The sequence below is a fragment of the Dermacentor albipictus genome, chromosome 3 (assembly GCF_038994185.2).
Source record: "Dermacentor albipictus isolate Rhodes 1998 colony chromosome 3, USDA_Dalb.pri_finalv2, whole genome shotgun sequence".
Lineage (NCBI taxonomy): Eukaryota > Metazoa > Arthropoda > Arachnida > Ixodida > Ixodidae > Dermacentor > Dermacentor albipictus.
This window is the reverse complement of record NC_091823.1, coordinates 74,756,791-74,784,367: the sequence shown is the minus strand read 5'-3', so window position 1 is coordinate 74,784,367 and position 27,577 is coordinate 74,756,791. Positions and strand designations below refer to the sequence as shown.

General features: G+C 46.5%; 1 protein-coding gene across 1 annotated transcript in view; it reads left to right on the top strand.

Moving 5' to 3' along the window:
• The window catches only part of CARPB (Carbonic anhydrase-related protein B), a 258,110-nt gene that overhangs the window by 169,566 nt on the left and 60,967 nt on the right, over positions 1-27,577 (top strand). The window lies entirely within an intron of this gene.

Below are 27,577 nucleotides of genomic sequence, written 5' to 3'. Positions count from 1 at the left end.
GTTGTGTTCGCGCACGATATAATTCGAAGGAACCTTGCATTTCATTTTCTCCGATATTAACTAGTCTTGCCTGCGGAATCAATAAAAATAGTCCTAAAAATATTTCGCCAATCTAAATTGATTTCATGCTTTCTACACTATGTTTGTGTACAGCTAATAACTATATTGTACATTAGCTTTGCCTAAAAGTATAAAATAAACAAAGAAGTTAAATATAAATAAATAAAGACAGCATACGTGAACTCGAGGATTGACTCGTGCGTCTTATATTAGAGACATTAAAATAGTATTTGTAATACAGACCGATGCAGACATCCACATTCATTTCTTGACAGAAACGTATCTGATCATCCATGCGTTATGCAAGGTATGTTCAACTTACACAACGCTTTATTCCTTTTATCGTTTTTTTTTTCGTTGTGGGTTTGCTTTTGTTGCCTTATGTTGAAATAAAGATTCATTAGTATATAGCTGCTCTAGACCGCTCAGAAAGTTCAATGCCGAGTTTGTCCGAGAAGTGAGACTCAAGCAAACGATGATGAACAAACGACGTGACTGTCGCATCTTCTTGTGCCGCAAACGTTGTCCAGCTTAAGGAGAGTGATGGCAAAATTTGTGTCCCGTCTTGTCGGGTACAGGTTGGCTGGATTATAATGACTCGGTTAAGATTAAACACTGCTATTTTAATCCGCTATTGGTGTCCACACATGGCTGTCAACTACGTGTACAGACTCGGCTAAATGCAGCGAATATCAAGCACTACATTCACCCTATGTCTAGCCAAAATGTGTAGAGAACAATAAGGCATTAAAATGCCAGTGTATGTTTTCGATCGAGTCTTTCTAATCCAGTCAATGTGTGTATGCCTTACCGGGATAAACAAATGGCTCTCGATAAAGAAAGCGAAGCCTTCTGAATTTAGCACGCAAGTACATACAAACGTTTACGGCTACTCACGTGATAGAGCAGCCGACGTTCGAACTGGAAGGGCAGCTCACCACCTGACGACGACGCCACGCTTGTGCGTGGAACGCTCCCTACGGAAGTGTAGCCCTATCTTCGGGAAACGTGAAAGGCTTATATCCAATATCCACTCCCAAGATAGGGTTGGGAGGTCTTACAGATTGGGCCGCAGCTAGCTGACGCTATCGTATCGGCCAGCGTACAGAAAAATGTAAAATTGAATACAAGAATCCAAACGGAGTTTATACATTACACACGCACTAGGTCACTGACATCATATCAAGCTACGCTAAGCTGCTTGAGTGCACAATTTCTAAAATTCTCTCTTAGCTTTGAATGCCTTCGGTCAAGCATCTTATATGCCGGCGCGCGGCCTATCCTCTATTTGCAAGGTATGGAGGGGGTCACCACCGCATACGATATCACGATAGCGTTTCCCTTTATCCCCTGGTTCAGTACTTCCCAGTATGAATGCAACTATAGAGACAACTATAGAAAAATTATATAAGAGGTTTCAAATGTGCCGATGTACGCGAAAATTACTGGGAAACATACCTTTCAAAGCTCCTGTGTCGATGTGAGTGAAGCGGTGGAACTCAGGACCTTATATGAAATATAAGGATGCCCTGACCGTGACTTGGTGTGCCAGGCGATTTAATTGTTTGTTTAGTTATCTATTGATTATTTGATTATCTTTAAATAAATTATTTATTGTCAGCCTGTACTTCTGCATACATGTGCCCGTATTGTAGTTATAATGCTTATTAACTCTGGCCTCCCAATGCTTCCTTGGCCTTCCTTTTTTTCGGTTTCAGTTACCATTGTTCTACTTTCTAATTCAACAGCATTCTAAGCATCGGGTTCGTTCGAGAGCATTACGCGGTTAGTGGACGATGTTGCAGCTCATCAATCGAAATACGTTCTACGATAGCACAGGAAAATGAATTACGTTGTTCAACGGATCGTGCGAAAACGATATTTTGAAACATTTAACAAAGCGATGAATTGTGCTAGTTAATGAGCGTTCACAGTACTTGCGCTATGTACGGAACACACTATAGTGGGGACAAGATGAACACTGGCTAATGGAACGAAGGCACAAACTGGCACAGGGAAGCGCCATGCGTTTTGAAATAGCTTGGTTCGTGCGAAATATGGGCTTTAATTTTTGAGTGTTCAATTCTTGACGAATTCGCACGGTGCGGGTTGCAAGTAAGCTGTTGTTGCTGCTATGGCCTCTACACATAGCTCATATCTCATGATTTAAACCATTTTTCTTCTTTAATGATGCAGTGACCTTATTGATCAGCTGTAGCGAATGCAGATTCAGCAGATTCAGCAGCTGCGGCTTAGTGGTCACCGGTAATGGCGATCGTGTAATCCGATAAAATGAAGCGATATGTGTGTTTTAAAGCGATGCTTTCATTGCCTACCCCTCCCAGCATGGTTTTGCGTTAGTTGACTGTTTTCGATCGTCAGTTTCTCACCTGATAAGCATGCGAGTCAGGCTCTAACAAAACGGCTTACGCTGTAGAACTGCGTGTAGACGTACAAAATAATTGTCAGTGAGCGAAACTAAGTTCTGCGTTTTAAAATAATTTGAAAAGATTGTGTGGTAGTGCGTGTCAAAGCCACGATCTTATTAAGAGGTACGCCGTAGTGAGGGACTAAGGGTATAGACAATGGGTATAGAACGCAAGTATTTATATAGGTTTCATATTTCTCTGTGACCCCCCATACACCTCTTATGGTAATTCTTCCAACAAGCATCATACACCGTCTTCGTCAACGTGACGTTGCTGCGTCGACGGGTCACAGTGAGCATCCTCATTAACTGCTGTTTGGATTCCGGCATAGCTTGTGAACGGTGTCGCGCCCAAACATAAACATCGCATGATATTGCACGTTGCATACGAGCAAAATAAACGCAATTGTGTTTGCATCGAATTTAGCTGTACATCATTTAATTACCAATTTCACTAACGCGTCACTTGACATAGATTCTCCTGTGCGCGTTGAATCTGCACATATTTTGGTGTAACAATAACTCTGCTTCTTGTCAATACAGAAGGACAGCTTCATAAAAATGCGGCTGTTTCCTTTTTTTTTTAACATCAGAATCAAGTTTTCTTACATTTGAAGTTCTTTTTCTTAGCTTTATATTGGTACAACTTGTTTATTTCGAGATTGCGTTTTTCCAACGGCCAGGTGTACACACAGCCAACGTCGTTCCGAAATTGAGGCCTAAATTGAGGTAATTGAACGCGGTGGAAAAACGGTACATAGTCTAAACTTTTCTGGCGCTTTGCTGCTGATAGTGGCCGCAAGCTCTTAATATTTTCATATCGCCGACCTAGAAGAGCAATCGGGCGTTTGCATACGAGGCGTCAAGCGCGGTCAGGGCGTGAATATTTAGCTCTCAAGACGTGAAGTCGCGAGGAATCGGAGCTGCGTGTATTTTATGCATGTAAAGTGGCTCGAGTTTAGGGAACGCGCTTCCGTAGGGTGGTTGTGGTAACACGTAACTTCCGATCTGGTTTTTGTTCCGGCCGTAACAAATAAAAATTGATTGATGGTGTTTCTACCGCGCAAAGCTTTTTGCCAGTTGAGTAATCAATTTATCGACAAAGAGGAGCGGAAGCGCTCGATATTATTGGAGTAAAAGTGAGCTAGGAGGGCACAGAAAGAAAGGGCAGTTGTTCCAAGGTTGTTCTATGAGTTCTTTTTTTATATCTAGTTTGTGAAAAGTAAAAAAAAAACAATTCGTGTTAATCCTACCTGTACGAAAATTTCTCTCAGATACTTATGTGGTTGGTTCGTTTAGTTCTAGAAAAAATAAATGAAGCAGTACAGCTGTATTTGGCCCACAGTTAATCAACTTGACTTAGGCTAGCAACTTCAAGTATTGGTGCGTCTAAGCAGACTTTGTTATAAGAAATACAGCGCAGTTAGGTGAGATAAAAAAGAAACACTGTGAGCATACGCACGTTAACTGTGGACTCGCATCTGGTGATGCCGTCGCTCAGTTATACACATCCGTATGGTAATCTTCACATAGTAATCATGGAAGACGGGCGAAGAATCTCTCAAAACGAGATCACGAGTTGCTAGATCCAGTCTTCGCCGCAGGTATTCAAAGGCGAGAATTCTACCATTCGTCTTCCCCTTGTAGTCAGCGAGAGGAGAACTACCGCACTACCAAACTTAATGAACAGCGTGAAAAATAGATAACTATGCTGAAACATAAACAACCTGTTTTCACTATATTCAAAGGGTACATAGAACCGTGGCAGGGAGCACTACGTCGTGGCATGTGAACCAATTCTAAAGCAAAAGCGAACCCTCTTAGAGAAATGCGCATTCCCCAACAACTCCGTATTCAATATCCCCATATAATTAATGGGAACGTATACTTTCGTATAAAGTACCAAGTCATCATGTGAAATTCCTGAGTTGTGTGGTTGGTTTGTTTAGTTCTAGAAATTGAGCAGTACGGCTGTCTTTACCCCACGGTATTTCGTTTAGATTTAGACTAGTGGCTCCAAGTATTGCTATGTCTAAGCAAGCTTTGAAATAGGAAACACAGTCACAGTGGACTCGGGGAAGAGAAAAAAACAACGAAAAACAACACTCTAGACATACGCACTGAATATAGGGTTTAGGACGCTTCTCGGTGGCCACTACGGGAACGTCTAGCTCGAGGCGCACGACGTGTGGTCTGAACAACGGCAGTAGTCTCCAATTGGCCACACCTAAACCTCGGCTGTTCTAAGTGGTCTCTGTGTCACGCTTGGAGGCCTTGGTTGAGTCCTGGAATCGACGTTGTCGCGGTTGGTCATGTAGGATATAGATTTTTTTTTTCTACACAAAAGTGACAGATGGTCTTGACCACGTGTCTGAAGCTGACGGCAGGTCTTATCAGTTTATAGCCTTCTCTAATCCGCGAAAAGAAAAGAAAAAAAATGACACCACATTTTTTTTTAAAGTCTCTTCCTCATACGAACTATCCTTTTACAAACTTGAAAAGCCCATTGTTTGAGTAAATGCCACGTTCAAATGCGCGCACTGGCTTGTCGACGTACGTAGAGAGATGGCCGCCTGCATAAGTTCTCTTTTTTAAACGTTATAACGGCGTTTTTTTTACCTTGACAGAAAGGTAAATTTGTGAAACTGTTGACTATGTTCTTAATGCATCCCAGGTTGTAACGTTCTGTAGAGAAATTCGAAAAATAGGTCGTGAGCGTCCTTCATCGTCTTCGGTTACATAACCTCCTCTCACGGATTAGAGTCCAGATTTTCCAAAACTGCAGGCAACTTATTGATTGAGCCATATGGTGCCTCGTGTATTCGGCTTCAATGCAAAACAGTTTTTTTTGTTGCATTGGCTCTCATTCCAAAAATGATAAAAGGCGAAAGTCCGCGTTGATATGAACAATGGCTCTGTAGAAGATGAGAAATGGCTCAGTGGAAAACGGGCTACTCAGTGAGAAAGAGGTGATATAAGAGGGCGCGATTAGAGCCGATGCTTATAATTCATTCGACTTCCGCTCATCAATCTTTTACGCCGTTCGACAAGTACTTTTGTTCGGCAATATTAATCGTCATTCCTTTTAGATGGCAAACAATACCGATAGTGAGTTCCGCCTACCGCAGCTCGCTATCGGTATCGTTGATAACTATGTGGCCATGAAAATGGCACTTTCTGAGGTGCACAGAGCACGCAGTGCTGTACAGAAGCTGCGCGGCGTAAAAAAAGTTCTGCGATTTTAGGCATTTAGTAGTAATCCTTGCAGAGGGTTACGCCGGTGGCCAGCAAAGAGAGTGAACGCCGTCGTGAATTGCTTTGTGACACATTTTTCTCGTTCTTCTGCACCCTCCCCCTCGTGAGGGTAGCAAACCAAGGGCAGCACGGTTAATGCTCGCGCCTTTCTCTTTCTCTCTAAGTCGCGCTCTTCGCTGCGCAACGTCTTTGATACAAATGGTATATGATAAATAAAGCCGAATGGAATCGCAAATAAACGTGCGTGGCGAACCGTTCGTTGCTTGTGTAAACAAGGACAACAGTCGAAAAACGGAGCAGGACACCCGCTGTTCACAATGAACGCTTCCCTTCAATCTGCTGATTCAGCGCTATTGCGAACGTACGGATTATCCTGCTTGATTTTGTCCTCGCTTTTTACAGAGCGCCGCGTAGCGTATACCGTGAATGTTTACTGACTCGTTTGGATTTCGAGTCTAATTCGTAAATAAGCGCGAGAGTTCAGCATTGTATATATGCAGGTATTGTCTAAATCTCGTGAGAAACAACAAGGATTAGGTAAGTACGCGCTGGCCGTTAAGGCTGCTCGCATTCAGTTTTATCGTGCATTCTTTCGACTCCGCGAAACGGACCTACTGACACGAGATGAAAATATAATGGAGGCATCGAATGTTTAGTGATGCCAGCGCCATGAGGCCTTGCGGGTTCCTTGACAAACTAGTGGGTCACTGTAAGGCGCGTGTCCGCTGGTTACGTCGCCTACCGTATTTCACTAAATCACCGAGAAACGTCTGTGGACCATTGGACCACGGCTATAGCGAAGAAGCTCAACCTATGCGTGATCTGCGCGGACAGTCTGGATGTAAGAGATAGAGCAGAAAGCTTTGTGGGTGACACCCGTAGCTTATTAATTCTAGCACTCATAGTCTTTCGGCTGGCATAAAATAAAGATTTCTTTACTCTCCTGGCACCACTGTCTAGCACTTAAGTCCCCGTGTATAAGGTTATTGCACTTCTTTTATTTTTTTATGCCAGGAACAAATTGATTATCAATGCAGAACTGTTGCAGAACTATGCCCGCTGGTGACTGTATATTAGAGGTTGGATTGGAAGTGCCTGCGATGCGACGTATCCTCCTGTGTCTTCTTGTCTTTCCCATTGGCGCATGATATAAGTTCGTAACACCAGTGCTGTAGACGCGTTGCAACAGTAATTCGCAAGAGGCTAATGATTGGTAGTACTAAGTTGAACTACAGTAAAAAGCTTCAAAACTACGCGCGTGGACATGGCTATCAGAAGGATGCAGACGTTATGTTTCATGGGTAACTTACCTTTCACTTTGAGAATTTCTGCCCACTTCACTAGTCTGATTCATTTGATGGATTTGATGTGCGCAAAAAGATTACGAGAAGATATAGCTTATCACTACAGCCCCCGGCTAACCGCTACGCTTACATTGCTGACAGTAGAACGACACCGCGTAACCGGCAATTTCGTGCTAAATACGGCGGTTACTGTCTGTTTACTGGCAACATTGCATTTGTTCAGTCAAAATTTGACAAGCAGAATAACATTTAAGAACGTCATGCACTGGTGGCTCCTGTTAGATGGACGAAATAGCAAAGTCTCCGCTTCGATGGAGGAAATAATTGTGACTTCGGTAACTTACGGTCACGATACATTCGAATAGCTCTCCCCCGTTTCAACCTCCGGCACCTAGACCTCTCCGCATACACAAGCATTAGGCAGCCCTTCCCAATAACGCCTGCATGCGTCCCTTCCTCGTCGCCTCGAATACACTCGCCCCAGTTACGTCGAAAATTAAAACGCGCTACATTTTATTCCCCCGCGATATTCGTACTTCAACAAGAGTACATCGAGCTATTTTGTTTGTCAGACAGTACTGGGACGCGGACGCTGCGCTGGTAGTGGAATGTGACTCCCTCGCGCACGAGTAAATATTTGCTGTCGGCAGTCAGGTCACGAAATACTCGGTGAATTAAAACAGGAAAAGGGCAGAATTAAGAAAAGAAAAGCCGTTCATTTGCTCAGACGGCGCAGTGGAAAACAAGACTAGCAAAAAAAAAGTCTATCAAATTCCGTAGCAAACTCGAAAACACCATATCCCGTTCAAAACTAAACATACGTCGTACTACGTATATACGACTTCAATTCAGATATAAGCGATGTACCACGTAAGCTGAACTCGATGCGCTTGTCGGTACTACGCCCAGTACACTGTTGGCTTCGAATAGTGAGAAATGTACCGCACAAGCTCGCGTGTGGTTCTTTTTGTTATGTCCAGCATTTCGTCTCAAAATGCGGCGAAGTTGATCCGAAACGACTATTTAATATACGAGGAAACCGTCGACGTCCTCATTAGGTTCTAACACTGGAACGATAATTCGTCTCGCGCTTCCTGGTTTCGCATATACTGTACTTAAGCAAGTAACATGTTTATAGGCCAAAACACACCACACATCACATGTCAAAAACACGCCTCACCATTCAAGCAGTCACCTATAGCATACAAAGGCAACAAGCTTCGTATGCCTGCATGCCAGATTTGTGCCGGATTTTTTTTTTACCTGTGCTTGGAGCCACAGCTTCAATCGTATAATATGGCTCCTATTGTAGTGCCTGTCCGCTTGGTTTCTGTGAACCCGTTTTCTTAATCGAACACTCAAATTGAGAACATGGTAGATTGCATAAAGAAAACAGATAATGAAGCCAAGGAAAGCATACGGGAGATAAACCAAACTTTCTTTATTGAAATATAGAAATAATAACAAAAGGCGAAACTAATTTGAACGTAAAGAGAACTTGTCGCCAGTGTAAATTGTATGTAAAATAACTTACCGCCGGTCAAAGCCAAACCCACCGCACCTTTTCCATTACGTGTGCGATGTTGTGTAACAAAGGCGCCACGGCAACGGCAATCCCTCGGTCCATTTTTTGGGGTATTCTTCAGAATCAGAATTTATTGTTAGAAGTTGGGTCATATTACAAGCATTTAGTATACAGAAGGATGTTCCGTAGTCAAAGACTGTGTCGGGACTTCCTGTACAGGAACAGCTATGATAGTTGTCATCTCAAAACACCCGTAGCATATAATGACCACATTACCAACCAATACAGAAGCACAACCAACAAGAAAAGAACGTCAAGAGAGCAAAATACATAACTGATTGCAAAGGTTGAGCATATCTCACGGTAGCAATAAAAATTGTATGGAGGAAAAATACCAACAGTTTATTTATAAGTTTATTTTTGTACTATAGCTGGCCCGGGGAGTGTTAGCGAGCGCTACTCGTGCAAATTATCTGCTCGTCCACTTTCATTTTCCATCTCAAATTTATTTCGAGTTTCAATTTGAAGTAAAACCATAGTTAATTTCCCCTACGCTTCCCTTGGCCTAATCGTCTGCTGGCTCCATTTGGTTGCGACTAATAATCAGCGAGCATCTCGGGTCCGCTTCTTCTCGTCCCTGGTTAAGCACAGCCTTCACGCGGTGGAAGGCGTCCCGAGCCTTGCAACCATTCTGACTGACGTCACCACATGTTACGTTCGACCTCAAATATTATTACACCGATGCTTTCGGCCAGCATACACGTAAAGCCTTGCGCAGACTGAAGTACTACTTAAACGGCGGTGAAAAAAAAGGAGAAAAGAAAAGAAAAAAGAGAGCGAGGAACGACTGTTCGCCGTCACTGGGGCGCTTGTAGTTGACTCGCGGCAAACTGAAATTCAAATGGGACGGCAGGAGAACGCTCGAACAGGGGAGAGTGCCACCCACAGCCGCAAGTATTATTCCATCCGTGTTGCGGCGTGGGCGGGGCGACCAACAACACTCGACGGAAAAAGACCGCGGCGCGAGAGAAACAAAATCCAACCGCTCAAGTGCGAAGAGACAAAAATGACGGCCGCTTCATTGAAATGCAGTGCGTAACGCGGCAAGTGCTGCCATCAATATTACATTCGCGCAACGTTCTCATCGACCTTTAGCCTCGGCCATGTTTTTGTTCGCCTTTTGCTTGTCCCGAACGCTCGGTGCGTTCGCCGTGGTCATGTATATATATGTAAGTTCACGTATTTTTTTTTCTTAATTCTTACTTTGGCGAGGTAGAATCGTTTGGGTTGTTACTCGGGCCCCGCTGCGCTCACACGCTTGCGCCAAAAATCGACAGCACGGGACGCTGTTCGGGGCCGCGCCAGACCTCACCACTCTACTGCCAGCTTCCGCTTTTCGGGTCACGTGACGAAGACGAGCGAGTCAAAAGTTCACCGCCGAAGTCCCGCATCACTGCTTACAATTTATGTTTCCTTTCTTTTTTATTTTGCTGGCTTCGGCGGAGAAGAAGAAGAAGACGCAAAGTGCGGATCTGTGTCGCGTCGGCTCCGCAGATTTTGAATGATTCTCGGCGTACATTCGAAGAATTCACCGACGCCTTATTATCGAGAAGGAAGTGCAAGTTCCACGGACCACCCTGATATCATTCTCAAGTAGGTGGACCGTTTATTTTCGGCACATCGACCACTTTATATAGCGCCACGCCTACACGGCCGCTAAGCCTAACCCAACGAAGCTGGTGGCTGGAGCCCCGGTGGCTGGAGCCCCGCCTCTTTTCGGGTTAGAGCTGCAAGATGGCAACGGTGCGCGTCGAAGGGGATGATATACCGAGAGAAGAGTATGAGGACGAAGCAGGTTGGCGTGTTGTGAAGAGAGGAGGATGTGCCAGTGAGCGGACAAAATCCCACGGAACCCAGGATCAGGCAGCGCGCTTCTCCAGCGAGAACGCATTCAGTAATAGGTGGAACAAGGGACAAAAAGCAAGACAAATCATGGCGGCAAGCAGGATGCCCAGTTTGCCGAAGGCGGAGTACAAGATAATAGTGCGCCCACGTGACAGCTTCAACGTCACCGACTATGGGATCAATCGCCTAGAATGCTGCGTCGCCAACGCCGCGGGAATCCCCAGAAAGGAATCGGAAGATGACACGGTGTGTGCCAACTACAAACAGAACATTCTAGTGATCAGCACGCCATCGGAGGAGCGCGCCGAAAAATACAGGACTATCACTCGACTGAGGATGGGAGACAAGGAGTTCGAAGCCAACGCGTACGAGTCGGCTCCGGAGGATACTTCTAAGGGAGTGATAAGAGGAGTAACGCACGAGGTGTCTCCTAGAGAAATAGTGGAGATGCTTGTAACACCAAAGAATCCGACGGTCCTCATGGCCAAAAGGATGGGAAACACCACGAATGTCATCATCCTTTTCGACGGGCATCACGTCCCAAACTACGTGAGATACGGAAGAGCACTGGTCAAGTGTTCACTATACCGGAAGCAAATAGACATATGCTACCAGTGCGGACGCCTTGGTCACAGAGCCGATGTCTGCCCGAACCCGAACAGCAGGATATGCAGAGGCTGCGGCTTGGAGAACCCGCCACAGGACCACGAGTGCGAAGCGAAGTGCCAGCTCTGCGGCAAAGACCATCCTACGGCGGATCGCCGATGTAATGCCAGATACAAGTTACCGTATTTGGTAAAGAGGCGCCGCTGGGAGCGAGTCAGACGAGAGGAAGAAGAAACGATGTACCACGAAAGGGAAGCTGAAAGACTGTACACGCCAGGACGGGAAGACTGGAGACAGCGGTCGGAATATCGGACAAAGGACGGATCTGGACTAGAAGATTTCCCCAAGCTCCAGGCAAGGGAAAGGGGCCGCTCGACGTCGAATAGAACCAGATCGAGATCGCGGTCCAGATCGAGATCCAGACCCAAGACCAGTAATACCGAATCTACCAGAGCACAGGGGGGAGGAAGATCGCAGAGCCCAAAAGGAAAGAGCAACGTCAACGACGCGGCAGGACCCTTACAGGTGAGCTGGGCGGACGCGGCTTCCGGGGCGCGTGCGGAGGCAGAGGCTGCTTTTCGAAATAGAGTTAAGACGCTAGAGAAAGAATTGGCGCAAATCAGGCAGAGCAATGTTGCGTTCATGGATGAAATTAAAAAACTCAGGCAAGAGAACGACCGTTTGAGGAGCGGGAAAGTGCCACGCAACGAGGAAAGCTCGCGAGTTATAAGGGAGGAAAAAGAGACAGCAATGGAGGAGGATGTAGCCCTCACCGCCATTAAACGTAAGACCGAGAACGCTCCGATTGAAACCGGAGTAAAGAAACCCAAGCCAGCCACGACGCTCCAAGGAAGACAGGAGGAATTTGAACAGAAAATCGAAACCAGCATCAAACAGAACGAAACAAAATTTGAAACTAAACTAGAACAACTGGAAGTGAGGCTTGAGGCGAAGATAGAGGCAAAGATGGAGGCGCTAGGAAAGGCGATACTACAGCAAGTGCAACAAATGATGGCTGACTTCGAAGCCAAACTAGCAATATGGGGACCGCAAACAAGTAGGGGGGGACCGGTTAAGACGGCCATTAAGCCGTACACTAGGCCCCCCGTACCCGCCGAGGGATTGGAGAACCTGTAACGCCGCCATGGACAGACGAACTAGATACACGATTTGGCAATGGAATTGTAGAGGATACGATCGAAAACGATACATTTTGCAACAACACCTTAAAGACAAAGAAAACCCGGATATTATAATGATGCAGGAAACAAATGGGCTGGCAAAATTGTCGGGTTACAAGTCCTTTGGTAGAGCCGAAGGGGAGACGAAGGCGCTAACGACGTTGGTAAAGCGAAATCACTCGGTCGTTCAACACGACACGGAAGTTAAGTCAATCGATCACATTCTATTAGAACTCATACCCATGCGGAAAACGAAGGACAGCCTCTTTGTATTAAATATTTATAGCAGTCCAAAGTGCAGACACCATAAATTTCGATCGCTCTTTAAAAAAACACTAGCCATAGCGGACAACCGAGCGGTAGTGATCGGAGGCGATTTTAACGCCCAACACGCGGCGTGGGGTTACAAAATCGAAACTCAAAAAGGCAGGAACCTATGGCTAGACGCGCAGCAGGAAGGTCTGACCCTCGTGACCGACCCATCTGTTCCCACGAGAATAGGTACCAGCGTTTGCGCGGATACTACGCCAGATCTAACATTCACCAAGAACATACGGGACGCGCAGTGGACAAATACGCAACACGACTTTGGGAGCGATCACAATATACTAGAAATAACGGTAAGGGCAGGGCCGCGCAAGACAAAGGGTAGACCACTTAAGATTGTCGACTGGGACAAATTCAGGAAAATAAGGGAGGAGGCCGACGACACGACACAAGGTATTGAGGAATGGACCGAAAAACTAAAGGGAGATGTGGCGGCAGCTACGAAAATGGTCCCGCCGGAGGCGCATCTAGAGAACGTAGACAGTAAGCTTTTACACATGTGGGAAGCTAAGGCAGGGTTGCAACGGAGATGGAAAAAACAAAAACACAACCGGACGCTTCGTAGAAAGATAGCCAAATTGAACATGGATATAGAAAAGTACGCCCAGCAGCTATGCAAACAACAGTGGGAGGAAAAATGCAACAACATGGACAGTCAGATAGGAATGGCAAAAACGTGGAACATCCTTCGATATTTGTTAGACCCGGACGGGACAAAGTCGGCACATAGGCAAAATATAAATCGGCTAATACAAACGTACCGAGGGACAGAGCAGGACTTCCTCAAGGAAATCGAGAAAAGATACATCTCGCAAGTGCTGCCCGTCGTACACCCTGACTACACAGGGCAGGTAAATGACGAATTAGACAGCAAAATCGGCGAGTCAGAGGTCAGGGCAGCCCTGCAGAAACTCAATACCAAGTCGGCACCCGGACTAGACGGTGTAACGAATAAAACGCTAAGGAACTTGGACGATGAGTCTATAGCTAAGTTAACCGAATATATTAACGAATGCTGGGAGGCAGGGCAGATTCCGCAGCAATGGAAGACGGCACAAATCGTGTTAATACCTAAACCGGGCAAGCGACTGCAAATTGAGAACTTGAGACCCATATCTCTCACTTCTTGCGTGGGGAAACTCATGGAACACGTGGTCCTAGCTAGGATGACCACCTACCTCGAAGACTGCGACGCGCTCCCGCCCACGATGATAGGATTCAGGAGAAACCTCTCAGCGCAGGACGCTCTGTTACAACTAAAACATCAGATCATAGACGATTCGGGCAGATCGACAAAGGCAATTCTCGGGTTGGACCTAAAAAAGGCCTTCGATAACGTAACACATGCAACGATACTGGATAGAGTAGGCGAACTAGGACTGGGAAAACGCACGTACGATTATGTACGCAATTTTCTAACGGGCAGAAAGGCAAAGATCACGATAGCGGACCTAGTTTCGGAGGATATCGAGATAGGCAGCGCAGGTACGCCACAGGGCTCGGTCTTATCACCGATGCTATTCAATCTGGCGCTTATCGGGCTGCCAGCCAAGCTACAAGAAATCGAGGGTCTAAATCATACCTTATACGCAGACGATATTACCCTATGGGTGAGAAACGGAAGTGACGGGCAGATAGAACAAACGCTTCAAACAGCGGTCGAAACAATCGAAAAATATCTAGAGGGGACAGGGCTAACATGCTCGGCAGAGAAATCGGAGCTGTTACTGTACAGACCGACTCGCAGAGGTCGCAAACCAGGCAACTACAGGGAAGAGCTCACTCATAGAGAGGAGATACAGTTAAAGACGGCCGATGGGAAACCCATACCCAAGGTCGATAGGATAAGGGTATTGGGGCTCCTCATTGAAGCCAAGGGCAACAACGGAGAAACCCTCAGAAGACTGGAGGGAACTGTAGCGCAAATCATGAGGCTAATCAGAAGGATAACAAATAAACATAGCGGGATGAAAGAGGAAAACACCATCAGGTTAATACAGGCCTTCGTAATAAGTAGAATAGTGTACGTAGCGCCGTACTTAAAATGGCAGGTCGCGGAAAAGATCAAACTAGAATGCCTCATTCGGAAAATATACAAACTAGCCATAGGATTACCGATCAGCACCAGCACGGACAAGTTGCTGCAATTAGGCCTACACAACACTATAGACGAGCTCATTGAAGCGCAATGTACGGCACAATATGAACGCCTCTCTAAGACTAGAGCAGGCAGACACATCCTAGAGAGATTAGACATAGGTTACCACACACAGCATGGTGTCAAGGTGGACATCCCGAGAGATACAAAGGAAAGATTGGTAATACCTCCCTTACCAAAGAACATGCACCCAGAACACAATGAGGACAGAAGAAAGAACAGAGCGATGCAAATACAGAGGAAATTCGGCGGCGACAAGGACGCAGTGTTCGTAGACGCGGCTCGATACAGTCGCAGACGGGGATTTACGGCAGCCGTAATCGATAGGGATAAACGGTGCAAGACATGCGCGACGATACGCACCACAAGTAACGATATAGCTGAAGAAGTAGCCATAGCGCTCGCAGCAGCTCAGACTAACGCAACCGTGATAGTCAGCGACTCTCAGACGGCAATAAGAAACTTTGCCAACGGCCGAATCTCCCCGGAGGCACTACGAATTCTTCTTGCAGGAGGGCAAAATTACAAAAGAAAGATATATATCACCTGGACACCCGCTCACACCCTCGCGGAGGACGGCAACAACGAGGCGGCACATGACGCGGCTCGAGGGCTTACGGACCGAGCCGCAGTCGCAAGTGTCGCCCCGACACCCTCCGGACGTGACGGTGCGGTAAATGAGTGGGAGTGGGAGGACAGAATGACAACATATAATGACATTACGAAACATTATAGGTTACAGAGGTGCATATTCCCGCGACCTCACGCAAAATTGACAAAAAAGCAGTCTGTCGCATGGCGGCAGTTACAAACTAGGACGTACCCGAATCCTGCGCTCTCGCACATCATATATCCGGATGTATATCCTACGGACAAATGCAGAACATGTGAATCCAGAGCCACTCTGGAGCATATATTATGGGAATGCCGAGGGCTAAATAGCAATAAAGAAAACGCGGTCTCTAGCAGCAGCCTTCGCACGCGCTGGGAAGCCGCGCTGCTCAGCCCCGCCCTCGAAGATCAATTATGGGCCGTCCAGCGGGCCGAGGATGCCGCCAGGACCCAAGAACTCCTGGCCGTCACCTAGGCGGGCCCTTTGGCCCTCCCCACCAACTCGCAGGGCAAACAATAAAGTTCTTTCCTCCTCCTCCTCCTGGCTTCGGCGGATATACATTTATTTAGCAATTCTCTGTCGCTCTCTTGTTGTTCTTGGCTCGTGCGTTTCGTGTTCTGAACGAGTTCTCCTCCACTGTCAACTTTTTTGTTCTTTTTTTTTCATGTCGCGATCGATGGCAATCGACGGCAGGGCACTTCGATTGTCCGCAACATTGAGGAAGTGCTCGACGGCTCGGCCGGGGAAACGCCGAGGTTTCGCCGGTGATTACGCATTGGCGTGATGTTTTCACCAGTCATATGAACTTGGGAACAATTCGACCTCTCGGCGTTGCTCAATTTTTTGTTTCTCTCTCTCTTCATCTCTCGCTGTCGCTCGCAGAAGGGTGCCATCAGAGGCACCGCGCAATCGTTGAAAGCGCGCTCGACGCCGCGTACTGTGCACTAAACTCAGCGCTGCAACAAAACTGCGCCAACTTAACGTAGAACGACCGCGGCCAAACTAAACTCGTCAAAGTTGTACTGCGTAGCTGCTGCCATTGGCTGCTGTTCTTATATTTATTTTCCTTTTTCGCTACAAGGCGGGAAAGTTGCTCAGAAACTTACCATTAAAAAAATACTGAAAGAAAATTCGCGCGAATTACAATTCAGCGACAGTAACGTCAGGAGCTGTACAATGCACAGCTCAGTTGCATATGATAATGCTTGCTATATTCTGTTGCATAATTTTTAGTTTCGATCACTATGTCAATTCTTTTTCTCGCCCGTCTTGCTTGGTCTTCGGAATGCAGGATGTACCAAAAGAAAATCAAAATGTTTGCGTCTCTGTGGTGCGTGTTTGCGTGCTCAAAATTGTTATATGATGGAAGTAGTAGTATGGACTTCTTGTGATAGCTGGTTCTAATGTTGGAATGTCCATTCAAAGGCGCTGTTGGCACTGTGGGCACACGAAAAAAAAAACAATAATAATGCTGCCCATCTTCTCATTTGTGTACAGTTATCGAGCAGTAACAGTGACAAGTAAGAATTGAATCGTTTTGCGCAACTGTGCTCTTACGTAGACTTTTATAGGTCTCGTGCTTCTTCACTGTTGGTTCCTGACATCGTTGGCGCTGTTATTCGGATTGCTGCGTGCCCATTGCAGACTATGTGTGCCTGTAGTGTTGAATTCAATGAGAGCTCGGAAATTCAGTCGTCAAAACAGTGCTGCAGAGATGACATTGCGATGACAGTCAAGGTTTTCATTTTGCTACTGTGTATTAGAAGAGAGAGAGAGAGAGAGATAGGGGGAAGAAAAGTAAAGACAAGAGATCTTCATTTGGGAAAGAGTTGAGCATGAGTGAATGGTCCCAAAATACGACTAAAATAGTTACGGCAAGAATTTGATCTAATGGTGAAAAGTGTTTGTGCCGTCGCGACAGAGGTGACTCCGTCATGTCAGGGGAGCGTCAGGTGTACGTCAAAAAAAGTGTCAATATGACATAATCGACGTTGCTGTGATGACGGGGTGTCAAACTGCACTACATAAATTTCTGTCGCTTCAGCGGAAACTTCTGCCGTGACTGCAGCAGTACATTTCAAGACACGACATATATTTCTTCCGCGAGGGCAAGAGCTTCCTGCTTTGTTTTCGTCAGAATTTACCAACGCATATTCATACTTCCTGTATGCTTCGCAAGTGCCAATCGCAACCGTATGAAGCCAACGGATAATGAAGCCGTGGAAAGCATAGAGGAAGATATCTTTAGGTTATTTTTTTTTAATTTCAAGTGTATAAATGACAAATTGAAGCGAAACGAGAGTGGACGAAAAAAACAACTTGACACAAGTGTGAGCCGAAACCACAACCTTCGCATTATGCGTGCGATAGAGTAATAATTGTGTTACGGCGGCACCTTTATTAACATCTATTTTCTTGGGTATTTACGTGTGTGTCACCCTGGGAGGGTTAGTCAGCGCCACTCACGCAATCACGTTGGATGTGAAACATCCTTTTTGATCGATGGCGCCACGTTGTACGTGAACTTTATGAGAAGGCAGCTGACCCATAAAACCTCGTATGCTTCCTGACGGCAGCAAACCGACCAGATTCGATATCCTCTCGGGTCTTGGTCAAAGGTCTAAAAAAAGTGGTAGGTGCGCATATGAAAGACTCTTTTGAAAGTTTCTATGTGGTACGATTGCAAGGAGGTGCCCTGTCGTCCGTCACACGCGTTTTAACTCGGCTATAAGGTACTTTGTGGCCATGAATAAAGAGCACATTGCTCTGCAGAGACCTTAGGGTAGATACTGCCTGGCTTATCAGAGTGGACACATGAAAAGAGAGAAGACAATGTGCATAGCCTCGGGGATCTTCGGTCGCATTACTATATGCAGCGAAGTAGCAGAACGATGAGGCGCCGCCGTAATGTTGCTGGCAGCTAGCACCGCCAGCAGCGATGGGCGATTCGATACGGTCAACAGTAGCCCTGTAGACCGTATTGGGTAGTGCATGTCGACTTGGGGTTATCATGAACATGCAGACAATGCAACGCATAAATGCGATGATTCCTACATTCGACTGCGCACTCAGAGTATCAAGGACCTGTCTATTGTGCGTTTAGGCAATGTTCACGGTTCTTCCGCTACATAAAGCACACATGCCTTTAGAATTAGCATCATCAAAATCGTTATGATCATCATCTGCCTATTTTTACGTTCACTGCAGGATAAATTAAGTCCTTGCCCTGCGGTATTCTATTATCCCTGTCTTGCACTAGCTGATACCAACCTAGCGCCGGCAAAATTCATAATTTCAACGATCCTCGACTGCACCTAATTCCTAATTTTCCAACGTCCTCGACTGCAATTCCCTTTCCTAGGCACCCATTCTGTAACTCTAGTGGTTCACCGGTTATCTACCCTACCCATTACGTGGCCTGCCCAGCTCCATTCCTTTCTCTTAATGTCAAGTGGAATATCGATTATTCCCCTCGGTTCTTTGATTCACACCGCTATCTTCCTGTGTCTTAACTCCACGCCTAACAATGTTCGCTCCATTGCTCTTCGCGTGGTCCGTAACTTGTTCTCGAGCTTCTTTGTTAACCTCCAGGTTTCTACCCCATATGTTAGTACCGGTAGAATGCAATGATTGTACACTTTTCCTTTCAATAACAGTGCAAGCTTCGAATCAGGATTTGCGGATGCCTGCCGTATGCACTCCATGTCATTTTTATTATTATGTGAGTTTTATTCACATGAGCAAGGTCCCCTGTGAGTAACTGACCTAGATAAACGTACTCATGCGCAGGCTCTAGAGGCTGACTGGCGATAATTAATTATCCTTCCCTTGCCAGGCTATTGAACATTGTCTTTGTCTTTTGCATATTAATCTTCAACTCTACTTTTACACTTTCTTGGTTAAGCTCCTCAATCATTTGTTGAAATTCATCCTCAGGGTTGCTGAACAGGACAATGTCATCTGCAAACCGAAGGTTGTTGCGATATTCGCCGTGAATCCTCGCTCCTAAGCCTTCCCGATCTAATAGCTTGAATAGCACTAGAGAAATTGTGTCTCCTGGCCAGACACCTTTCCTGACAGGTATTTTTCCGCTTTTTTTGTGAAGAAGCAAGGTAGCTGTGCAATTTTTGCAGATATTTCCCCAAGATATTCACGCATGCCTCCAGTACTCCTTCATTGCGCAATGCCTCCACGACTACTGGTATCTCTACTGAATCTAATGTATGTTCGTGAACTAAGAATGCCATTAGACATGTTGATTGTACTCCGCAGAGTTGTCAATTACCTGATTGATGACATGCAGCTGATCCATTGCAGAACATCCCTTTCTGAAGCCAGCCTGTTTTCTTGGTTGATTGAAGTCAAGTGTTTTCCTGGTTCCATTGGAAATTATGTCAGTGAATATTTTACACAATACTGAAATCAAGCTAATGGGCCTATATTACTTCAATTCTTTAACGCCGCCATTTTTATAGATTAGTATAAAGTTGTCATTCTTCCAGCTCTGTGGTACACGTGAGGTCGTGAGGCATTGCGCATGAAGGGCCGCAAGCATTTTAGGCACGATATCTCCTCCATCATTGTTTAATTCGACTGTTATTCCACTTTCCCCGAGGCACCTCTTACAAGGCCCCTTTAACTTCATTGATAATTGTAAAAGGATCTTCTGTATCCTGTTCATCACTACTTCCAACGCTGGAAAGATTGAGGAAGCACTAAAAATTGCCGCAGCATGCAATCAGAGAGAAGAAAACTTAGCATAGGACGTGCGAATATGTATGCAGTGAAAGATATGCAGGGTAATGTTATAAGCAATTTTGATCGTATAGTAAAAGCTGCAAAAAATTCATACGCTACACTACCCAGAACAGCCACGCAACCTTCATTAGAAGCCGTCGGAATAAGGCTACGCATCTGAAACGACCGACATATGCGCTCGCGTAGAACCCCCTATGGTCACGCAAGCTGCAAGCACTGGGGCTCGCAGCTTACTGTCGGTTCCCGCTGGTTTCGGCCTTTCTCTACAAGTCTTCGTGCTTGCCCTTCCCTTGCTCTCTATGGGCTTATCGTTTCCTATACGCGCGCGTTATGCCTCCACTAGAGTATGCATTCTTCCAAGGGCAAGTTTCATCGGAAATATAACTGCTCCGTCTCATGGAATGAAGCTATATAGCCCGAAAAAGAACGGGAGCCATTCGCCGCTCTTAGATCGCGCCATGATTTGGCCACAGGAAAATTCTCGTCCCCGCCGCCAAGAAACGTGACATGGGGATATCACCGCGTGCTGCATTCGTGAAGAGCGACACAGTGCCTCTCGCGTTATCTCGTGCTGCCGGCAGCATCGCGTGCTAAGAAAAGATGATGTGCCACGAGCAGCCCATCTCCGCCTTGAGCATCAATACCGCTGCGACCCAGGAGTGTTGCATAGCCGTATGGGTTCCGCGTTGCAATTTCTGCTAACCAAGAAGAACAAACAAACAAACAAACAAACAAATGCTCAAGTGGTAACTGGCCTACTGAACACTGCCGATATGATTCGGTGCTGGTGCTCGCGTTGTCATCAACATGCGCTTCCTTCGAACACGCCACCTTCGACTCGGCATGACACGCCTTTTCACTTCTACTCGATGCATAAAAGAAAGGAGAAGGAGTGAGAGAGAGAAGCGCTACGGCGGCATTGTTTCCCACCAGTGTTTACGTGCCTCTAGCGTGCACGCTGGTACTTCGCATTGTTAATGCGCTAGCGTCGTTCGGGAACAGCGGTATCAGCGGAGATAGCATGGTCGGAGGCTCACGGCCCCGCGTAACAGTGGTGGCCTCACCTTTGAAACATTACTTAAAGGTGGTCTTGCGCGATGAGATTATGGGGGTTTCAAGCAGGTTCTCCTATACGTAGACGAGCAGTGCCCCAACAACAGAACTTAGCATGCACATGTGTTACAGGCTGCTTCATTCTCTTCTTTATGATAAAGGAAGCTACGCAGATCGAACCGAGAAAAGTAATGAAAGTAGAACTACATGACAAAAGGGAAAAACAAAAAACAGCTCGGAGAGTGGAATGAAGGCTGCGGATAAGCAGCGGGGTGTCATCCCTTTTTTTTTCCCGTGTGGGTTTGTTTATGTGTTTCTTATTTTCTTTTTTATTTTCTTTCTTCTTTTCTTCGCTGTTATATTATATATGAACAGCTGCTTGCCAACATTCAACCCGCAAATATATTCCTCCACCTCTCTATTCTTGTGCGTTGGAGAAGCTTGAAAATGTGTATGCCTGCGCTAAGTTTGGCCTATAGACACAGACACACAGCGTACAATGTAAATATGAACACAGTAATGGCGTATAGCAGCATAGAGCGCACCACATGGAAGCTAAGTGATTCCACGACCACGATAATTTAATTACGCAAAGGCGGTCTCTGCGTTCTGTCCTCATTTTGGCACGTTGAAGTGCGAACGAAAGCTCTGAAAAGAGGGAGGGCAAGCGGAGAAGAGAAAGATGCTCGACGCAGAAGCCCGACTAAACTTCCAACGTAGAAAGCTCTCCTATGCACTCGAAACTACACTTCGAGTTTAAAAAGTAACTGCTTGGCGGCGCCCCTCGTACGAAGTTGACATTGTGGCATGTGAATCCTCCTCGGCGACTCCTGAGCAGGGAAGACTTCTCAGCAAGGCACTTCCAGCGTCTAGTTGAACGCACTAGTACGCGGTTGTGTTCCTGAAGCACCGAGTAGCATTGTTGACGAGGAATTTGCAACTAATTTGAGTGGCAGAACGTGAGGAGCAGTTAAGGAGTAACAGCTTTGAGTCGAGGCCCGTTTGGAAACGCGCTAAGAAAAAGAAAAGCACTTTCCCTGTTTTCCTGTTTTCACTTTCCCGACTTTCCCTGTTTAACTCATTTTCCAACAGAATTAACGAAAGCATAACAAGCCGAGCCACTAAAACGTTGCTTACAGTGCTTAGGATTTCAGCGCTGTTTCTCCCGAGTTACCACGGCTATGGCTCAATGTCTATTGAGAGATGAGAAAGAGACGCAGAGAGATACGAAAGAAATGAGAAAGATAAAAGATAGAATGGAGACAATAGATTGGGAGATAGAAAGATAAGAACGAAATTTCATACGGGGAATAGAAAAACGAGACGCAGAGAGGTTAACCAGAAGGTCGTATGCTTTGTTAGCCTACACAAGGAGAAAGGGGCTGACACATGCGCCTTCATCCCCATACCCCCTACCCCCAGTGCAGGGTAGCAAACAAGATGTGCGTCTGGTTAACCTCTCTGACTTTCCTGTCTTCTATTTCTCTCTCTTTCTAAGCCGAAGTACATGAGTGTTTCAGCGTTCCGCCCCCGTCAAAGCCGGAGGACGAATTACATTGGCGCGGCAAACGAAGCAATTTCTGTCTTCGAAACTCATGGCGACATGTCGGTAAAGAAAAGTAATGCGAGACGCCATTCATAGAGCTGTTTCTTTAACAGTACAAATAAATGCGGCCATATACCGGCATCTCTTGTTCTGAAACTTTAATGACATTCCAGTGACTATACGTACAGGTGCGGCATCTGTGTGGCAGAGAATGTGGGAAAGGTGTTTGCATGTGTTTGCAATATTTCGGGATGCAGCTAAACTCTGACCAATTACGCAACAACACTGCGGACTACGTTCGCCCAGCCGCGTGAAACTAGAATAACAAGTAGAACGGCAGACACAGCCCAGCAACACCAACAATCAGATTTACACATATAAAAGCGACACCTGCTCAGTCATTTGCGTGTCGTTTCCTTTCTTTCCATATTCAAATTGCAGTTCCATGTCTTACGCCATTTTGCACGCTGCGAGCCAGGCTTTTCTTTTTTTTTTCATTCTTTGATAAATGTCCTTACGCGACCTTTATTATGCATCGGCCGGTTGTCATAGCTCTCAAAAGCTGTCAAGCTACCGGGCTAAGCGCACATGTGTCCTGTACCTCTTATCCGTATCTTGGCAGCTTGAATTCCTACGCTGTTTTAGCTTTCATTGCTTTTCCAGGCATAATTTCTTTTCCTGCCCTAGCGCGATCGTCGCAAGTAAAATTGACTGCGTTTTCTTTGCCACTATATCGCAAACTATACCTGCGCAGCTGGAGCTTTATGTGCAGATAGCGATCGCAAGGAATGTATAGGGCTAACACTGGCGGCCCGTGTTCGCTAAAATTAAATTCTTGCATTTTCACATGCAAAACCCCGGAAATGATTACGAAGCACACTGTAGTGGGAAACTTCGCATTAAATTTTGATCCGCTGGTGTTCTTCAACGAGCAGCCGATGCACGATGCACGAGCATTTTATGCATTCCGTCCCCATCTCAAAGCCGTCACCACGGGTGGAAACGAACCCGCGACCTGGTGCTCAACCTCGCAGTGCCATCTCCACTAAGCCTACCGCGGCGCGTGACTTGCGCCTACGCTAGCCATCCATAGCACAATGACGCTATTTACGGAAAGGTATTATTACAATGAACACTTCATCGTAAGCTTTTCTTCAGTGCTCCTTCTTTTTTTATTTTTATTCAATGATTTTTTGTGCGTATAATCGTTTGCTCACTGCCATGTAGTGAACAGTTGCCTAGAGGAGCAATGCTCTCATTGCATATGTTTGCACTTTTCTCGTGCGACTTCAGCACTCGTCAAATTCAAAGGTATACGGCGTTTCGTGCGTTGGTGTCTGCGTCGTTCATGGCGAATGCTCCAAGGTAAGCTTCGCGCGAGCAGCGAGCTTCATCAACGACCGGTGCAGTCGAGCCGCGAAAGCGCCGACACCCAAACGACTTGCTCCTCCGCCTCCGCGGCACCAGGAATTTGAGCAGCGGCCGTGGCAATCAAGCCGCATTCCTGGGCACTCGGCGCTATAAAGCCTGCCGCGTTGCCACTGGTATCTTGTACGCGATTCTCGGCCAGCGGTGCGACTGATGTCTCGGTGCTTACCTCTCGACGACGACGATGACTATACAACGCTGCGCGAACGACGCGACAGTGTGCATGCCACGCGGTGCTGGTGCGTCTTTTCTTTTTTTCATTTTCTTTCTGATTTGCGTGCGATGCTCGCCTGATGTTATAGACTCTGCAGACTAAATCTGCTTGGAATTCACTTTATCGTCGTGCCGGGCGAGCTCTGCGATTTGGCGGAAGAGAGAGAGTTTATGAAAACAAACACGGAAACGGGCATAAACAAATGTTCCAAATGCGCGGACGAGCGGATGTTTGCGAGCCTGGATTTCGGTACTGCGCATTTGCAGGTTGCACGTCGTGCATTTGTGTTGCGTGTGCGTATTCGTGTTGTGAGTGAGTGAGTGAGTGAGTGAGTGAGTGAGTGAGTGAGTGAGTGAGTGAGTGAGTGAGTGAGTGAGTGAGTGAGTGAGTGAGTGAGTGAGTGAGTGAGTGAGTGAGTGAGTGAGTGAGTGAGTGAGTGAGTGAGTGAGTGAGTGAGTGAGTGAGTGAGTGAGTGAGTGAGTGAGTGAGTGAGTGAGTGAGTGAGTGAGTGAGTGAGTGAGTGAGTGAGTGAGTGAGTGAGTGAGTGAGTGAGTGAGTGAGTGAGTGAGTGAGTGAGTGAGTGAGTGAGTGAGTGAGTGCCATGGGTCAGTGCAGCGAGTAGTGGGGTGAGTTAGTGAACGGGCAAGTGCAATTGTTGAATGAGCGAGTGAGTGAGTGCAATGGGTGAGTGCAATGAGTGCAATGGGTGAGTACTGCTAGTGCAGTGGCTGAGTGCGGCGAGTGAGCATGTGAGTAATTGTCATGGGTGAGTGCAATGAGTGAGCGAGTAGTGGAGTGAGTTAGTGAGCAGGCGATCGAGTGCAATGGTTCAGTGCAGTGAGTGAGCGAGTGAGTGAATGCAATGGGTGAGTGCAATGAGTGAGTGCAGCAAGAGCAATGGTTGAGGGAAGCGCCAGCGTGCGAGTAAGTACCATGGGTGAGCGCAGTGAGTGAGCGAACAGTGGAGTGAGTTAGTGAGCAGGCGAGTGAGCGACTGAGTGAATGCAATGGGTGAGTGCAATGGATGAATGTAATTAGTACTGCAGAGTAACAAAGAGTAACTGCAGCGAGTGCAATGGTTGAGGGCAGCGAGTGAGCGTGGGAGTAAGTGCAAATGGTTAGTGAAGTGAGTGAGCGAGTAGCGGAGTGAGTTAGTGAGCAGGCGAGTGCAATGCTTGAGGGCAGGTAGTGAGCAAGTGAGTCAATGTAATGGGTGAGTGCAGTATGTGAGTGAGCGAGTGAGTGAGTGCCATGGGTGAGTGCAGCGAGGAAGCCAGTAGCGGAGGGACTGAGTAATAATGAGAATGGATGATTTGTAGAGTGAGTGAATGGTTAGTTGAGCGTGTGAGCTTGCGAGTAACAAACGGGACTGATTAAAACAATACAAGCACGATATAAAATATTTTATATGTAACGAGTAAAACTTTTCAATGAACATAATTGCACATGGCGTGACCTTTATAATTATTTCTGTGTTCAGAAAATTCTGAAAATTCATCAAGGGCATTTTGGCAAGACTATGCTTACGGCCGATGCATAGGTTTCACCCATATAAGAACTCTAAATTGTTCAATGCAGTCACGCTGCGAACGCAAAAATCTTTGAGACATTTTTTTCCGTCTAGCTATCGCCATGTGGCTTCACGTTGAATGTTCATCATGTTAAGCGTAACTGAGTAATGCTGACATCCTCTCGCATGATAGCATGGGCGTGGCTTATATTGTATTTATTCTGATTGTTCCATTCACTGTCACTCGTTGAAATTACACATGTTACGCATGATTAAGTGACTAATTTGTATGTCAAAGCCGGCATCGCCGTCATTGTCGTACGCTCTCCACACATCGCCATGTTACTCTACATTGTGTAGGTGAGCACGATTGCAATGACATGTCTTCCGAATGAATGACGGCGGCGACCATCGAAATAATCAGATTGGCTTAGCGCTATTTCCATTGGCAGTGAACAGAAATAAAGACTGTAGTGAAATTCTGCCAGCCACAAATCCTGTGCCAGACAACGGCAAATGGCCGCTCCTGATGACAGCTGCTTACGGCGTGGTCGTGCCTACTGCTGCCCTCACCCGGGGAAGACAACGTAGCAGATTGAACTCTGTTTTCTCAGCCTTCCAAGCCGCTGCCTCAGTTCAGAAGAGCTCGTCTCTTCCTTCGTGTGAGAAACGAACTCGCTATAGGTGTCTTACTGTACAAATCTCCCGAAACTCACGATGAAAAAAGTTACGAAAGTGCAAATCGCTCTAAGTGCATCGCACTTAGTTTAAACGAACGTTTGAGTATCCGCTGAAAAACGTTGTTTGCCCGACTACGCTTCCTATAGGACTGGCACAGAAGAACAAAAAAGAAGGAGCTAGCGAAAGGAAACACTCAATGCAGTTCGCAAGCAGACGAACTTTCATCAGTATCGCGCCCACTCCTGTTCGTTTTCAGCGCTGCGAACGGGTTTCGGCTCCGCACCGGACACCTCCGCGCGATGAGCTCCCGAACCACGCGGAGGGGGCGACGAAGTTGGGGAGGGTGAGGACGAGGCGACAACGAAATGGTTCGTTCCTTTCCTCGGCGCGAGACAAAGGGCGGCAGCAGACGGGCAACGTGTCGTCGTCCCTGTTTTCTTGGCGCCGATTCAAGACGTCTGACATGTTGCGTCCTTTCACCCTGGATTCACAAAATAAGAGCCAGGCCCCCTGCGTTCGATCGCCAGCCGCCACCACCACCCCCACCAGCCTGTCTCCTTTCTTTATTTGTCTCTCACTTTCATGCTTTACCCCATTTCCCTCTTTATTTCCTTACTCTCTTTCTCGCGCAAGAGGAGCGCCGCGCAAGACCGTCTTTTTAAAACACATCGCCGGCCGCGGCAGCTTGGCAGCTGCGCGGGAGAACCGATTTCAACGCACCATTGTCTTACTCTTGTGAGCCTTTCTGCCACCGGTTCCCCCTTCACATCTTCTTCTTCTGCTTTCTAACTTTTTTGTTGTTTCGTCTATCGAAATCTTTTATTGACATCGGCAGCAGTATAGCGCCACCTCGGCCAACACCACCTGCAGCAGAAGCAACAAAAAAAAAATGAAGAGTGAACGACGGCCCTCTGCCGCAGCTTCCTCCCCCCCCCCTGCACACACACATACACAGTACGAGGTCTGGCACCTATATATGTATGTATACGTGTCTGCAGCCTTATTTCATTTATTCATTTTCTTTC